The 8,423-nt window shown below is 38.5% G+C and overlaps 1 non-coding gene across 1 annotated transcript; it reads left to right on the top strand.

Annotated features, from left to right (window-relative positions):
- Positions 1–360: 360 nt before the first annotated feature.
- Positions 361–432, top strand: Trnag-ucc (transfer RNA glycine (anticodon UCC)). The gene has a single exon. It is a non-coding gene; the product is annotated as a tRNA-Gly (tRNA).
- The last annotated feature ends 7,991 nt before the right edge of the window (positions 433–8,423 follow it).

Below are 8,423 nucleotides of genomic sequence, written 5' to 3'. Positions count from 1 at the left end.
CTGACAGACCAGACCGTCTCACAATATCTTTCTTTCTCCGACAATTTTTCTCCAAAAGGGTCCTGGACAAAAGGACCCTCCTCCGACAAAGCGAAAGAAAAAACAAACAAAACAAACAAAACAAGCAAACAATAAAACAAAACAAAAGAGCAATAAAAATATATATGAAATAAAATAATTGCACAAACATAAATATTCAGTGGAAATGTGAATATTTCCCCGCAGTCTTCTGTTCCAGAGACCGATGCTTTACCCAGTTTTTTCAATTATCACGGAAAAGAATAAAGACAAAAAATCATTAAACTGTTTAGGCTCTTTAGACCAGCAACGTATAGAATTATTGAATATATTATCAGCGAGGCGTCGGTGGTGTAACGGTTAGCATGGTTGCCTTCCAAGCAATCGACCTGGGTTCGACTCCCGGCCGACGCATCCTTGTGATTTTTTTCCCCGTAACTTAGCGGTTCGGCAAAATAGACCGATATAATAAGTACTAGGTTTACAAAGAATAAGTCCTGAGGTCGATTTGCTCGACTAAAGGCGGTGCTCCAGCATGGCCGCAGTCAAATGACTGAAACAAGTAAAGAGTAAAGAGTTTCACTAAAGGCAAGTTCAAATGGAACTAAAGTAATTAACCTCGTTATTATTATTATTTTTAAAGTGAGCTGAATTTATAATTGTTTCGATTTCTAGTCAAATGGTATCTGTTGCATCATTAATGCCATTAGAAAAGATATGATACTCATAACTTCCCATTTCTTAAGCCTCTCCATAGCACAGAAGTCTAAGCTCTCGTTCATCGTTTAAAATATCATATTTAATTTATCATATTTTGGATCAGACAGAATTGTAAAAGTACTCTGAGCCAACAAACCAACGTAATGACCAATCCAAACAAATAAGTCATACGATCTGATATAGAATAGGATCGACAGTCAAATATAAAAATTAGTTAAGTAATGAACATGATCGTAAGCATGGCAATATTGTGAAGAAGTTTGCCTTGCGACCATCTCGTCCCAAGATCGATTCTACAATGCATCACATAGGACAAGTACCTTCTATCATTGTGTTAGACGAATTCATGACTAGGAGTTGAAACTGTGCAGAAGCCCGTCATATGTGTGTGTGTGTGTCTGTGTGTGTGTGTGTGTGCACGCCTGTATATGTATTGGAGTCAATAGATATAGCCACGTTATAATATTACGTGCGCGAATTAAGCGGTGAGCAGGCAGAATCGTAAGCACATAGGGTGAAATGCTTAGCAGCATTTCGTCTGTCTTTACGTTCTAAGGTCAAATTCTGCCGAGGTCGACTTTGTCTTTATTCCTTTTGGGGTCGGCAGAATAAGTTCCAATTAAACAGTAGGAGTCGATGTAATCGACTTGCGCCCCAACCCCGAAATTACTGGCTTTGTGCCAAAATTTGAAACCAATGGTACGTGTGCAAATTAGAACACGGAACCATGTGGTTGGGAAGCAAGCTTCTTACCTCACAGCCACACTTGCGCCTAAGGAAAGATCATGAGAGTACAAGATGGTTTATACTTCGTTCAACATTCTCCCCAGTGCTCTTTCTGGCAATTACACTGTTATTTAATTCATTCCATCAGAACACAAATGCATGTAAGTTACCTAACTCTGCGTGTGCCAACTCACTTAGCTTACACAGTATTTGGTAATTTACTTTCGAACATCTTACAAAACAATTTCATACCTCTTCAATCATTGAATAATTGTGAAATATTGCTGTGGAACATGAATTGAATAATAATCATGGCTAAGTTTAATGTAATATAGCTTCAATAATAAGAAATTTTCTTATTAAATTTAAAGATTATTTAATCGGTTCATATTTGTAAGCAACATTATTCGAAAACACATACAGCGGGACGCTCTCTTTGAGAATTATTCATCTCAGTGGGATTTTTGCTCTCCGGGAGAGTTTGCCATGTGTGTTCTTTCGAATAACATTGCTTGTTAATGTAAAATGATTTATATTACGTGTGTGTACATGGGAAATATTTTGAGGCATAAAATGTGTGTATGTATGTATGTATTGGAATAAAAGCAGAGTCTGAGGAATGAACTGCTGACCGTAATAAGTGAAGGAAAATCTGTCAAAATGGCATCAGGAGCCATGTCAACACAAGAATTGAGCACCTGTGTGACCTGAGGCGAAGTCAAAAGAATGCTGTTTCCTTTCAACGTTTAGTGTGTGAAGGATGCGGTATGATTTCCAAAAACAAAACAAGTCTTGTATCTCACAGAAGCTACAAATACTAAAATCGGAATTTTAAAAATGATAAGTAAAATTCTTTGGCACTCGTGCGTCGAATACAGCAACAGAGTTCATCGTATATACATATATATATATATATATATATATATATATATATATATATATATATATATATATATACAGAGAGAGAGAGAGACCAGAAAGTAAACTTCGAACTCAGTATAGCCGTGAAAACAGCAGCAGGAGGGGGAAAAAAAGCTGTCGGCAGATGACTACGAAACTCGAACCCGAATCTCTCAGATACCGGCTGAGTATCTACTATTAAGTTGAACGGACCGCTGACAGCTATCCTCTGTTAAATTAAACACTAAATAATAATAGCTTTTAGAATGCAACAACATTTTGTAAACAAACTTTGGATGCGTCGAATGTGTTAGGTATTTTACAGACAAGGAAATAAATTTTGAACGTAGTAAAGTCACGTACATGCATAATAGTTGAAACTCAATTTAGTGCATTGTTATTGCTTGATTGTTCTCTTAAACATGAATAGCATAGCTGTGGCTTTCTAGGCCTGCTAGGGAGCTACACTTGGTTGCAACGATATAGCAATGACAGCGCCTCAAGCAAATACAACAATGAACGGAAGGGACAATGAAACAGACATGGACATACCATTTCGTCAGTCAAGATTTTACGCGGTGTCATTATGATCTTGACACTAGAAAAGCTTGGTATCAGTCGTGGAGAAAACAAAATAAACGAAATAAAATCTGACAAATGAAAACACACTTCTCAGAGATATAATACTGCCATGATAAACACAAAGAAACACATGTATAGTATTAAAAAAAGAAAGTGGATCTTGATTTGAGACAGAAACACATAAAGATTTCAGAGCAAATGGAAAATCATAAAATCACGTTCGACTGATGAAGAATAATATTAAATGCTTGAAATCAGTGCGGAGTTCTCGAGAAAAAGGATGACTCGAAAAAGGATGAGTAGCAAAAATCAGTAAAAGCTGGTTGAATGAGAGTGCCAGGAAAAAGAGAATGAGAGGTTACGGGAGTAAGTGAGAAAGATAAGGAGACAGTATTAAGCAGTTTGATGATAAATAGTTTATACTTTCTTATGATTTAGTTCGGAGATGAGCTGCATTAATGTTCCCAAGATAAGTAAAAAGTGATACTCTTGCAGTTTCTTCAGTAGTCATCATCAGAGTGAAGATGACAGAAAATGCATATATGCATACACATTGCGGATAAGACGGTGGCCTGAAAAGCTCACACGCCAACTATGAAGAAGTGACGCAAAAGCTCTGAGATCTTGCATGCATTAATTTAACTATTTATTAATAACTACATTGTTTCTTTCCAGGTAAACTGACACCTGACTATTCAAAGAAGACTTCAAAAGTAAGTAGTAGCGAGTTCCCTTGACTATCAATAAAATTTGGCATCGTGGTGTTATCAAGTACCTGCAGAGAAAGGGTTTATCCCCCAATGATATTCATGCTGACATGGTTGCTACATTAAAGGGCGACGATCCAGCTTTATCAACAGTGCAAAAGTAGGCAGCTGAATTTAGGAGAAGGGAGAATCTTAAAGGTAACTCAACGCCTGGACGTCCTGCAGCCGCTACCACGGAGGTAAAAATTGATCGTGTTCATCACATGGTGGTGGATGACAGGCAATTGACTATAAATCAAATAGCCTATGATATTAGCATGTCCCTTGAAAAGGTTGAGAATATTTCTCACAATGAACTTGTCATGACTAAGATTTATCCTTGGTAGGTGCCATGTCTTCTGACACCTGATTAAAAGCGCACTAGGCTGATCACACCACGAGAAAATCTGACATTGTTTGAGTTAGATCCAGCTGTTTCCTAGGGCATTTTCTACCCCAAAATGTGTGTTGGCTTCATCATTTTGAGCCAAAGACAAATGGACAATCCATGTAACGAAAATGCCTCTCCTCAGTGGCCCAAAGAAGGCCAAGGTCATTTCATCTGCTGGAAAGGTCATGGCCTGAATTTTAGGGAATGCAAAAGGCATTGAGCTTATTGACAACCATCAAAAATGCCACACCGTCAACTTGCTGAGGTAGTTACGGAAGCCTATCAAGACCAAACGGTCAGGAAAATTGACGAAAGGGGTCTTGTTTAATCAGGACATACATACATACATACATATATATAATATGTTGTTGTTGTTGTTGGCACTCCGTCGCTTACGACGTCGAGGGTTCCAGTTTATCCGATCAACGGAGCAGCCTGTTCGTGAAATTAACGTGCAAGTGGCTGAGCACACCACAGACACGTGTGCCCCTAACGTAGTTCTCGGGGATATTCAGCGTGACACAGTGTGACAAGGCTGACCCTTTGAATTACAGACACAACAGAAACAGTAAGTAAGAGTGAGAGAAAGTTGTAAAAGAGTACAGCAGGGTTCGCCACCATCCCCTGCCGGAGCCTCGTGGAGCTTTAGGTGTTTTCGCTAAATAAACACTCATAACGCCCGGACTCGGAATCGAAACCGCGATCCTATGACCGCGAGTCCGCCACCCTAACCAGGGGGCCATTGCGCCTCCACACTACCAGCATGAACTAGCTATAAAAGCAAGTAGTAATTTTACCTTGTACTTATTCATAGTGCAAGTTTTGAAGTGTGCAGTTCGATTTTAACAGTTATTTTTTCAAAGCTATAATGTCACAAAAGAGCATATTAGGCATATTTTGCTTTATGAGTTCAATAAAAGCAACAACGCAACGGAAAGTGCGAGGAATTTTAATGCAGTATATGGGGATCGGACAAAACGCGTAAGCCAGTGTCAATACTGGTTTAAAAAAATTCCGAGCTGGAAACTACAGCTTAGAAGACGTGCCTCGTCCTGGAAGATCTATAGAACTCGACAAGGACGTCCTCCAAACCCTGGTGGAACAAAATCCAATTGTAACTGTTGTGGAACTTGCAGAGAAGTTTGGATTTTGTCATTTAACCGTTCAGAGACACCTGCGTACCATCGGAAAATAACCATGTTTGATTTCAAGACGAAAGATGTTCTTCCATCAGGATAATGCTTGGCTACGTACACCGAGGATGATATTCCAAAGGCTGGAGCAGTTTGAATGAGAAATAATGCTTCACCCACTATATTCGCCGGACATTGACCCATCTGATTATCATTTATTCCGCAGTCTTGAAAATCATTTGGATGAAAAAATATGAATTCTATACACGAGGTCAGAACAGTACTGGAGAAGTATTATTCGTTACGGGTAAGTGAATTTTAGAAGGGCCTTGAAAAACTACCAAATAGATGAAAGATCATTGTAGAAAACGAAGGGGCGTATATTTTATTAAAAAAGAACTTTGTTTATGTTGATTTTGAAAAATAAAAGCAGTATAAAAAAAACCGCATTATTTATGAGCCAATATATATATATATATATATATATATATATATATATATATATATATATACATACTGCTTACCTCTATTTCTGTCACGCTCTCTCGCTCTTGTGCTCTCTCGCTCTCGTGCTCTCTCTCTCTATACGCACACACACACATATGTATGTATGCATGTATGTATGTAAGCCCTGTGTGCGCATGGTATGGTTATCCTGCCAAATCTGTGATGTTAATGTAATTATTAAATCATTAAAATATTTTTACAACGTTTAATTCATTTTTCATGCAAGTGATCTGTAGATTGTGTAGGTAGGTGGGGGTCGACGCAGTTCCCCCATTCTCGCGCTTTATGAAGAGGATTATTAATTACATACTCTCTAGCATTACTGGATTATATTTTAATGAGCGTCATACTGACAATGAATAAAGAAATATGTAAACGTTAGAAATGAATGTTTAGATAATATTTAATGTTTCCTTATTATTTAAGATGGAGGCGCAATGGCCCAGTGGTTAGGGCAACGGATTCGCGGTCATAAGATTGCAGTTTCGATTCCCAGACTGGGCGTTGTGAGTGTTTATTGAGCGAAAACACCTAAAGCTCCACGAGGAGGGAATGTTGGCGAACCCTGCTGTACTCTTTAACCACAACTTTCTCTCACTCTTACTTCCCGCTTCTGTTGTGCCTGTAATTCAAATGGCCAGCCTTGTCACACTGTGTCATGCTGAATATCCCCGAGAACTACGTTAAGGGTACACGTGTCTGTGGAGTGCTCAGCCACTTGCACGTTAATTTCACGAGCAGGCTGTTCCGTTGATCGGATCAACTGGAACCCGCAACGGAAGTGCCAACAAAAATTATTTAAGATGGTGAGCTGGTAGAATCGTTAGTACATCCCACAAAATGTTTAGCAGTATTTAGTTCTTCATATTCTGAGTTCAAATATTGTCGGGGTTGATTTTGCCTTTCATCACTTTCGGGGTCGATGAAACAAGTACCAGTGGAACACAGGGATCCGTGTTGAACACTGGTTCCACCTCCGAACGTACTGGCCTTGTGCCAAAATTTGAAACTATTACTATTATTACAATGGCTAAGAGCTGGCAGAATCATTAGCACTCCGGGCAAAATGCTTAGCAACATTTCCTGTCTTTACGTTCTGAGTTCAAATTCGACTTTGCCTTTCATTCTCTCGGGTCGATAAATTAAATACCAGTGAAGCACTGGAGTTGATGTAATCTACTAGTTCCCTCCCACTAAATTTCAGGCCTTTTGCCTTTAGTAGAAAGGATTATTATTATCATTATTACAATCACAACGCGCTGGCAGAATCATTAGTATGCGGATAAAATCTTAATAACATTTCGTCCGTCTTTACGTTCTGAGTTCAAATCCCGCTGAGGACGACTTTGCTTCAATAACTAATGGGTGTTTATAATGATGTTGACTGTGGAGCTAGGGGTACTAAAAATATAGAAATGTTGTGAAGTTCGTGTGTAAAATAAGATCATTAGTTACAAGTGAGTGATATATGATGGCTCCTGCTACGAATCGAACCCAAATGGCTGGACACATGGTTCATTGAAAAACCGACCATGCATAGATACATATATACTTACAAATGTATATGTGAAACTAGGTTGTAGCGACGATCGTACTTCCTAGAGCCCGCATGTCAGCAGGTGGGGTTGGGGCTGCTCGTAGGCGATAGCATACCTCTCAAGATGCGATGACACTGTCCACGGTAAAAAAACGGGACCGGCGACGACCTACCGTGTGTGCGCCTTAGACTCGACATTGGTGTATCTCCCCTTCTTCCTAGCTCTCCTGTCAAACTATTTTTTCCTAACCAGTCACTATGATTGATCGCTAAATCCCCAATTTTTTAAATTTTATTTTCTCTGTTTATTTTCTCTTATTCCTTTCTGTTGAAGAGCGTAGTCTCGAAGCGTAAAACTAATACATCTGCTTATTGTTGTTCATAAACCTGTCTTTGTTTTTTTTTTTTTGGTAGACGAGCGTATATATATATATATATATATATATATATATATATATATATATATATATGCGGGGGGGGGGGGGGATGTACGTGTGTATGTATGTATTTGTACCCCCACCATCGATTGACAACGGATGTTGATGTGTTTACGTCCCCGTAACGTAGCAGTTCGGCAATAAAGACTGATAGAATAAGTACTAGTCTTACAAAAATAGGTCCTGGGGTCGATTTGGCCGCAGTCATGTGTCTGTGTATAATATATATGCATATATACATGTGTGTATATATATATGTGTGTGTGTATATATATATATATATATATATATATATATATATATATATATATATATATATATATATACTGTATAAAGGTTAACGCGTGCGTTCTGTCATGATACAAAAGATATATGAGTAATGCATATATATGTACATGTATGTACATACCTTCATCTACATGTACATAGAGATACATAACTGGGTACATGACGTGGCAAAAGAACATGGACAAAATGATAAACAGGTACAACAAACAAGCAAGGCACATAGAAACATCTCCTTCATCAGCTGCCACCATTAAAACACGGGCGTTACGAAGAATTAAGGCAGTACGCATCGTTGAAATGGTTCTTCCCACGAACACAAATTAAATTATTTTCGTGGAGGATAGTGGCGGACGGAAAACAAGACAGGAAAACGAATGGTGAATAAAAAAACAAGCAAAAAGGCTGTACAGTCAGACGTGAAGTGTGTATGTATTGAAC

Source organism: Octopus bimaculoides, chromosome 3 (assembly GCF_046866305.1).
Source record: "Octopus bimaculoides isolate indiv1 chromosome 3, ASM4686630v1, whole genome shotgun sequence".
Classification (NCBI taxonomy): domain Eukaryota; kingdom Metazoa; phylum Mollusca; class Cephalopoda; order Octopoda; family Octopodidae; genus Octopus; species Octopus bimaculoides.
This window is presented reverse-complemented; position numbering and strand designations above follow the sequence as displayed.